Source organism: Etheostoma cragini, chromosome 18 (genome assembly GCF_013103735.1).
Source record: "Etheostoma cragini isolate CJK2018 chromosome 18, CSU_Ecrag_1.0, whole genome shotgun sequence".
Taxonomy (NCBI): Eukaryota; Metazoa; Chordata; class Actinopteri; order Perciformes; family Percidae; genus Etheostoma; species Etheostoma cragini.
In genome coordinates, this window is record NC_048424.1 from 10,663,917 (window position 1) to 10,674,103 (window position 10,187).

Consider the following 10,187-nt stretch of genomic DNA (forward strand, 5'->3'; position numbering starts at 1 on the left):
ATATTTCAAGACATTCCCTTAGGCTATAAGAAATTGTATTGAGCACTGTAATAGACCAAATAAACAACAAAAAACAATATTGCAGGTAAAAGCAAGCTTTGACTGTTGGTTGGACAAAAACACAATGTTTCTTTATTTTCATAGATCACACGATGAAGTATGATTGTATGTTTGAATATGTGTTATGTCTGCGCTCTCATCCAGGAAGCTTTCTCTGTTTTAATCATTTAAAAGATGTGAAAGTAAATCTAAGAAATCTTCAAAAAGTTTGAGTTGTTAATTATCAATTTCATGGAAAACTGCACTTGTTTACACCTTGATTAGTAAAAAATAAATAAAAGAATTGCTAGATAATTTGCCAATTAAATTTCATGTGTAAAAAGTATATGTACTCTTGTGCTGTTTCCTTGTCTTCTTCCCAGATCATGATGGGATGAGCTCCAGGCCCAAATTATCAGTCCTTGTGAGCTCAAAACAGTGAAGAAAGTCTTCAATTTAGTGGATGAGGCTGTAAACCACAGCAGAGATGGCTAGCAGACGGAGGACCATTGTATTTCAACAGGGGGTGCCATATTGTACAGACTGGGCCATTCAAATGTAAACAATAAAGTGCCACCTTTCTAAGCTTTGTACTGATCAAGGTAGGTGGCTTGTGTTATTGGTAATAGTAGAACATCAGTTTGTTAATAAACTATTTGAAAAAAAGATGCATTGTCAAAAGGCTTACAAAACAAATCTACACTTTTACTGTGTCATAATTTATTTGCACTTTGTCAGAGCTCTCTTCAACCTGCACCTCTTCAAATGTTAAACTACATAAGCACTCTGGCTGTTTTTACACCCTTCGAAGACACTGAAGGCATAACTTATGTCTATGCTGTTGATGGATATATGCAGTACTTTGTCACATTGGTAACCTCGTAAAACAGCAGCTGCTAATGCCTTGACTGCCACGAGGTCATGGAGAGGTTTGTGTGTGAAATCCAGTGCGGTTAAAGACCCCTAGCTACTTTCGGTCTTGCTGTAAAGGCAAACCCGACTTCCTCTTGTATACACGTAAATGTGTGTATACATATGTATTAAATCACATCATACCCATGACCTTGTCATCACAGGCTGTTCCCAGGCTGCTGTGCTAACTGGGGGTCATCAGCAGGACATTACATGAGAGATGAATGGTGCTGTGTGTTTGCATACGGTGGAGAGATTCGGCACAGAGTAATTGATCATTCAGGGCTATGTTTTGGGAATGAGGCTTGCCAAGACCCAATGTAATTGCACCTTAATTCTCCTGAGGCCATGCCTGAGCAATATACACATTCTTTCTGATGAACTCACTGACTGAGACAATGTCTGCCATCCGCCTTGCCCCTTGTCTGCCAGTTAGGCAGCCAAGCCTTAAGCCTTAACCCCTCTGTCTCCACTCCTGGCTGGGGGGGAATGCGACGCCTGCCTGCTTGCCTGCTCGGCCGTCTTAACCCCGTGGGCTTTACAGGCGCGGAGCCTCATCTCCCACTGTTTATCCATGTGTCTTTGCTTTGGCTCAGGCCCGACGCTGCCGACCACTCCGGGCTGAGTGGGGTCCACTGCCCTGTGTCACCCACCTAAGCTGTGCTTTCACTGGAGGGCTTAGCGCCTCACCCCTCGGCTGCTTTATGAGCAGACAGCTGGGCTAATCTATCTCCCTCTTTCTTTCTCCTTGGGTCTTGCCTCATCTCTTCTTTTGGCTCCTTTGGTCATCTCTTTGTAGTCTAGTTTGCTCTCATGCCACACTGCTGTTTCTGTTTCCACAGTAAACAAATGCAAAAATACACACAAATACACACAAATACACACACACTTTTTTTTAATTGTATGTCTCTGTGTGACAGTTTTTACTGACGCAATAAGAAATTGAAAAGAGCTTAGTCCTGGGCTCATCGGGATACTGCAACTAAATCATCTTTACACAACTTGCAATTCATCTTCATCGAGGTGAGTTGGTTTAGAGAAGTTGGTTCAGACAAGATTAATAGACCCAGAGACTGTTTTTTGCTGAAGCAAAGTTTTGTATGTGAGGTATGTTGTGTGTTCTGTATGTAACACATTATACACCTATCTGGCTGACACCAGAGACAAAAACATTAATCGAATAAATGCTTAAATTCTGAGCAGATTGTTGCAGCACTAAAAGGGACTCAACTTTACAAGCTTGTGATTAGGTCTGTGTTTTCAGGTGTTCCACTGTGCTGGCTGCTTGTTACTTTTGTTTATGTTGCTTGAGAGAAAGGTTATAAAGTGGTTTGTTTACATCATTAGTCAAAAGAGCAATACTGACACTGCTCTATGGCCAGGTTGAAAAAAGAAGTATCTTGGCTGTCAATTGTATTCAGTCATGACAGTATGTAATAGGATATAATTCATCTGCAGGTAAATGACCATACTTGATACCCGTATGATTGTTAAGCCTGAACGTTATGGACGATGCTGTAGTCTTTAGATCAAAGACGTGACACTTACACACAGTGTGACTTGGGTCATGATTTTGTGAACATGTCTGTTTATGAGACTGACTTTACTTCACTCTGCATTCTTACCATCTTCAATTTGCATCCATTTTATCCTCCACCCTTCATCCTCCCCTCCTCCTCACACCATCTCACCTTGTCCCCCCTCCCTCTGTTCGCCGTCTTTCTCTCTTCCTCCTTTTCCTTCTTCTCTTCCCTGTCCTCTTCAGCCATCCAGCTAAACTTAGAAGTGACAACAGTTGCAGGGTGACACCAAGGGCTAAATAAGACTAGAACAATAGCTTCCCCCCTCGTCTCCTCTCCTCACCCCCTCATCTCCCCCTTTAATAGACTGCCATTGTTCTTCCTCGCCTTTGCTCTTTCAGGGAGTTTGTTAGCTATGCTAATGAAGGTTGGGCTTGTGTGGGTTTAGCGAGTGGGGATTTGATGCTCTTTAACTGGGCACTTTTAGAAAGGAGAGGCGGTCATGAGTGTGGCCGGGAAGCTATTTACCAACAGTCAAATGTCACAGGCGTGTGGATGTGATACAGCAGTGGAGGAGATCTGTTACACTTCTCATGCACGTGCTTCAATTTGATATCTGTACACTGAAACTGTCACAACCAGAGTAGTCAGCAAAATGTATTAAAGACAGTATTTTGCAAGAATATGTGACACTCTAATGCACAATGTACTGTATGTGTCAGCATGTCAGAGTCCTTGCAGAAAAAAGGGGTCGAGTAAGACAAGATGCAGAGACTACAGTAAGTATAGTGCAGTCAGTCATCCAATCAGTCAGTAAGTCTGTAAATAGCTCGACCGGTGGCTCCTTTGAGCTTTCCTCTAAGAGGAATTCTCTTTCTCCTTGGTGTATTAATAGTCCCTGTGCATTGTTTCCTACAGCAGCACTGCTGTAATCAAAGGAAGTTGGTCTGCTAAGTATACAAGTATTTTCCTTTGTCTCTAAGTTTGGCAGGCATCTAAGAGTCAGATATGTGTGTGTGTGTGTGTGTGTGTGTGTGTGTGTGTGTGTGTGTGTGTGTGTGTGTGTGTGCGTGTGTGTGTGTGTGTGTGTGTGTCAACGTAGCTGTACGAGCAAGGGTGTGCATGCTCACAGGTATCATGTGTATTATGGGTTGTATGTTTATCTATGCATGTAATCGTATATGTACAATGATACATCCTTTAATTGTTTGTGTGTCTGTGTGAGTGTATCTGTAATCCACTCATTGACAGAGTGACCTTTTATCTGAGAGGTCATGTGCAGTCACGTCAGGAGCATTGGCATGCTTTTTGGAGGAACACGTGAAACTACTGCACAACCAGCCTACTGCCATGGGACAATTAGGATTTGTATGTTTTCATCTCAACAAAGCTTCTAGATATACTGCTTTGAGTGTCTTTAATGGGATAAGTAACCTCTTAATATCATTATCATCTCTTCCATACTTTGAACAAGGACGTTATAATCAGATTTGTCTGATTGCTTTATAAATGCTTTGGATGAAAATGAGATATTGGAGCCCACCTCAATAAAGTCATCATCTTTTATTTGAATGGAAACCATTCCATGTTAATGCTCTCCTTGGCCCAATATTTTCATTGCAATTGATGGTGCCAGCCAAAATATGATTGGCTGACATTTTAAATGTCACTAGGACGGATTCAGTGGTATGTCAAAGCCTTGACCTGTCATTCTCTAGTGTTGCCTCAAATTCCCTTTAATTGGGGATTCAGAGATCTCAGGCATTGGTCTGCACTATACACGCACGCACGCACGCACGCACACACACACACACGCACGCATACACTATGAGATGAAAAGTTACTGCCTAAGTGAAACAGGTTGGTTGTCCGGTGACAAAGTGGTGGCGTTGAGGCATCATCGGTCACTTGGAGTCTGTCACTGACTCACCAAGGGCACAATGGAATTAGTGAGATTCTCTGCAATGTGACAGCTTGCTCTGGCTAAATGGTGTAATAATCTACCCCTCCTCTCACAAAACCTCCAGCAGCACACGCACACATACCCACACTCACACACACACACACATACGCAACCTCCGAATACCAACTGGCAGAGATAACATTGTCTTAAGCTATAAAAAAAAGATTTTTTCCCCCTCCCTCCATTGCGGTAATTATTGAATTAATGCAGATGGAGAGAGACATCTGCATGTTAAAGTGTTGGCCTCTCTCTTATGCACAGCAGATGTTCCCCTGTCATTTACTCAAATTACGCTGCTTAGATACACAGAGGGAGAGAGGGAGAGAGAGAAAGTTACTTGCCAAGGCGACAGTGTCTTCCTCAGAGTGTCAACTACCAAATTCTGTATCTGTCCTTCAAGTAATCCCCTACTTTCTTTCCTTGAGGTGTTACTTAATGGTTGTTATACTACTTCATTTGCCATATTGTTATCATCTAACAGTTGTATTAAAAAGACCAGGCAAATTAATTTGTACTTTCCAAATACAGAGGCATTCTGAAGGGATTTACATGAAGCAAATTAACTAATTTGAACATTTAAAAGCATAATAAAGAGAAAAGTAAAAGCAATTAAAATGGAAGATGTTGAAATAAGATACAAGTTGGCAATTAGTACGTCAAGTTGCTAAAAAACGTAACAAAGGAAATAATAGTGCAGAGAAAGAAATATATGTTGGGATGCATTTAAACATTTAAATACAGCAGGAAGTTTATTCCATCTGTGTGCAGTTAAATGCTAAACATCTAAGGGACCTACTAAGTGACTTATTTCAGGCTTTGGTTGGGGTCCTAAAAAAAGCTCTTGATGAGATAAATTCAGTTTTAATCAAACATAGGATCTCAAACAACAAACCTTTTCCATGTGTAAATCAAAAATGTCAGATTAATAGAAATATTAACAAGTTGCCCTCTCATTGATAGCTTAACCCAGCAGTTGACCTCTCGACCTCCACTGCTGGTGAGGACATGACAGTAAAGATGAGACTGAAGGGACAACATCCTCTTGAAGATTATCTGTTGATAATTTGAAGCCAGGACGAAACATGGAGAGACTGTGTGTAAGTGTGTCTCCATGAGTGTGTGTGTCTGTGTCTGTGTGTGTGTGTGTGTGTGTGTGTGCGTGCGTGTGTGTGTGTGTGTGTGTGTGTGTGTGTGTGTGTGTGTGTGTGTGTGTGTGTGTCCCAGATGACGCTAGGGGACCTTCTCCTTGGGATTACAGTCCAGGTTGGTTCAGCCTCATCTCTCCGGATTACGTTGATAAAAACATTCTTGTATTATATTTTCTGTGCTTATTGTATTAATACTCTCAGGCAGTTCCCAGAAAAAGCTCCGTCCCTTGCCTGCTTTAAGGTAATCTTCTTCCACTTGAACTTTTAAAATGTTTTGGGGGGGGGGGGGGTCAGCTGTCTTTGTAATACCTTTTCTCTCCCACTCCTGAGTTTATATTTAACCTATTGTCTTTGACTTAACTGCTCTGTGATATCATTCCACACGGTGAAAAACACGTCTTTTAATAAATGTGTGCATCTTGGTAGTATAGGCGTGGACTTGTTTAGTCAGTACACTCACCAAAGATTTAAAAAGTTTTGAAGGCACATGGCTGCCCTCGAGGTTTAATTTACTCCACTGTGAGGAAGACATTAAGTTGCTCTATATCCAAATGTGTCTCCAGCATGTCTTACTAGTGTGCTCTAATGACAGGATTCAGCTACGTCTATACACTTTCACAGTGATAGTCTAAAAAAATTCTCACATGTATAGGTCTATTCTTCCTTTGACCAAACTAGCACGCCAGTGACTCCACCTGCAGTGAGTTTGTGAAAGCTTGAGTATTTTCTGAATTAACTGATTTATTGCGTTTTCTATAAAATGTCAGGGAATAGTGAAAAATAGTCATCACAAGGTGACACTTTTCAGTTCCTTGTTTAATCCAACCAACAATACCAAAACAAAAGAGTTGTGTCTAAGATGACAAAAAGAAATTAGTACATGGCTTTTTTGATTAACTAACAAGTTGTTTCAGCTTTTGCAAAAAGTCAAGTTTTGTTTTCTATACAGAAGTCTGGCTGCTTCCTGGGACTAAATAATAAAACACTGCATTCGAGTCTCGGAAAGGTGGAATTTCAACTCTTGACTGCATGCATTATCCATGGCTCATCAATGAAACCTATTTGCTTTAGAAAGGAAGTTAAAGGAAGTTGTCAGTTATCAGTGATTATGCATCATATCTTTCAACTTATGGTACTAGAAGGCACTTTTACCTAAAGTTGGCAATAAAAGATAAAGGTACTTCATTGTCACAAACACGCAGATGTAGTTAAATTCTTTCTTTGCATTTAACCCATCCCTCAAGCCAATCACAGTGCCTGGGGACAAACTCCATATCTGAACCAGTTCCTTGATCAAGGGCACTGTCTGGAGTACATGTTTTTGATGGTGGGGGAAAACCAGAGCACCCAGAGGAAACCCACACATACATGGGAAGTACCGACAAACTCCATACAGAAAGGCCCGGAACGACCTGTATTTGAACCAGAACTTTTTTGCTGTGAGGCCACAACGCTAACCATTGGGCCACCAGGCCAATATCAAAGTTAAAACTCATGATACTTCTGCTGGAACGCAGTTGAAGAATGTCATAATGATGTCTTCATTTATTTGAAATAAGATTTAAATGAATCTCAGTTTTTTGCAAGTGACTGATGTTTATTTGGTAATAGCTGATGTACCCATCACTTAACATATGGAACTGTACGTTGCACAGAAATGATGTTGTTAAAGGCTGAAACAATTAGTAAATGAATCGATAAGTCAGTTGACAGAAATTAATTGGCAATTATTTTGATAATGGATTAATTGTTTAAGCTACTTATCAAGCACACATGCCAAAATATTTGCTGTCTGCAGCTTGTCAAATGTGAGGATTTTTGCTTTTCTGTTTTGCATCATTGTCAGTTGTAATATTATGGAATTTGTACTGTTGGTTAAAAAAAACTCTGGGCTCTGGGAAATTGTGTAGGCTATTTTTCAATACACAACCAATGAATGATAATAAATTTAAAAAAATTCAGTCTTGGGCATACAACTCTTGTGACCTCATTGAGCACAAACAGCAAACTGTGCTCACCCTCACATGTCCTGATGCAACTTGTGCCTCATTTTTGTTAGAGGCATTCTATGAATCAGCCCATCCACACACATTTACCCACACACAAACACACATACACACACGCTTCCCCTACCTCCTCTACAAAACCCAACAATCCAGTGAAATCCGTACAACTTCCTTCTGTTCTCGAACCAAAAGCCTTAAAGCCAACAGATGCTTTTCTCGTTATCATCGCCAGTTATCACTCTTAGCTCCCTCTGATAAGACTTTAATTTCTGACCCAGATGTTAAGGAGTTCAATTTACCAGATGCACCAGAAGAGCTGACAGGGAGGCAGAGGGATGAGTGAGCATCGACAATACCCGCAGGCTTGAAAGATGAGACGTAATATGCCTTTTTTTTTTGGCCTGGTGTTGTTTCTGAAGCGGCGTTAGTGCAGTAAGGAGCTCAGGGTCTAAAGAGGCTTTGGTATAGGGGGAAAGATGGGCCATATTACAGCGAGGCCAGAAGCCTGCTTGATTAATGGGCCAGGATAATCACCTCATCAAATCACTCTCACTTATTAAATCTTGTTTAATATCGTAATGAGGGCCCTCCTGAGCTGCTTTGGTAAATTCCCCCTCTCTCCCAGCTCTCCATCCCTCTCACTTTTCCTCTTCTGCATTTCTGCTTTACCAGAAAGACTGATGGTGCCAAGTTCCTCTCTGTCCTCATCTTCCTCTCTCTGTTTCTTGCTTCCTTTTTCTTATTTCTGTTTTTTTTTTCATGTGTCCTTAATGTTAGGAAAAAGGGACAGATGTATGTCTCCTCTTTCCTAAACCATCCTGAAATTAGATTGTAGACCACCCAGTGACTCAACAGTATACATAATTTCGGATGATGGAATTACTATATACCTATATGACGTTTCCGTCTATTTATTTATGATGGATGATGTGCTGGATTATATCATCATAAATCACTGTGTGTGTGGGTCAGGACTTGCTTGAAGAGTGATACCACTTCCAAAGGCTGTGGTACACTGGAGTTTATGGAAACACTTCAGGTGAGGTAATATCCCTCCTGTCTCCTTCTGTATGATTTGTGATCTCTATCTGTAGTATCACGAGATACCCAGCGTTACTTCCATGTGTGCGTGTGTGTGTGTTTTTGAGATGGGCTTGTATCTCCTTCACTTGACCTCCAGGCTACTACACAATGTGCCTTCGAAGAAAACAACATGCCTTTGTCTTATTTATGGTCTTCTATGTGTCACTATGTACCATCTTGGTGGTACAGCCGTGTCTAGACGCTTCTTCCAAAAAAGGATAAAAATGTTTTACGCTTTTTTCCTGCACCTCTCTCTCTCTCTCTCTCTCTCTCTCCATTTATATTGTGACTTATAGTGTCAATAGCCACCCCCTGCCACCACCCTCATCCCAAAGTTGGACCCAATCCTTTGTCGTCTCTGAAGGCAGGCAGGCAACAACTGGCTCAAGGTGACCAGTTTAGGCTTGAGAGGGAGGTTAGGGATGCATCTTCCCCCTGAGTGCCTCCCATTTTTGCCTTTATTGTTGGGAAGCAGCTGTTGTGTACCTGGACCAACTGAGTGACGCCTATGCTGGGTATCTTGGCAGCCAGGCTCCATGGGCTTTGGATACCAGAGTGAATCAATTCTTAAAGATGGCTGTCTGTGTGTCACATGGAACGGCCCAGAGTGAAGGGCTTAGGGGGCTCTGGAGCTGGAATGCTCTGTGATGGAGGGACTGGAGAATGAGGAGGGAGGGGAGGAAAGGAAAATATGGGGGAGGAGATGGTCCTATTGTTGTGCCAAGGAATGTCCTTGATGGAGATAGAGGGGCAGTGTTCTTACGCCCATGAACTCTTTTAGACTTGGGGATGATGGAGCTGCGAGAGTGATGAACATCTTAGCATCTTTACCGTTATCGTCAATGCCATGAGAAGCAAGCAGCTGTATGTTGTTAGATCCTGCCTATTGCTGTTAAGTACGTGTTGAAAGTTGCTCTAAGACACGGCATATGTGAGCAGCTCAGTGTCCATCAGCCATGTGAATGTGTCGAGGTTTGCCAATTAATGGGTGGCTGACGGCCCCTCTGTCAAAATACCAACAGAACTAAACTCATTCTCAGCTGAGCAGGACGTTGATGCCCTACCTAGCTCACAGGCCCAACCTGCCTAACGTCCCCTGAGAAGATCATAAAGGATGAAAAAACACAGATTTACACGTACAGCCAACCTCCCTTCTTCCCACATTCTCACTCTTTTTCGTTTCCATTCTTTTCACACCCTTTCGGAAAATGATGCTCTTCAGACCATCCCCTCCCTACCGCTCCACTTTGGAAAAAGCCGTTTTATTAATAGTTCAGAGCAGGGTGCTGGTGGCAAGCTGCACAAGAAGGTTAAGGATGAGGGGAGTTAGCAATATTGGCTCAGCAACCAGAAGCCACAACAGCAGCAGTCGCAGTAGCAACTTCTTTTTTAGAGAATGAACCTTGTGGTCGTCCCATGTCCATATCCATTTCATGACAAATGAAATACCAACGGCCCTGGCCAAAAACAATGGCTTGTTTGGCTGGCTGGAGGCGGTGTGGGAGGTGGTAGTAGG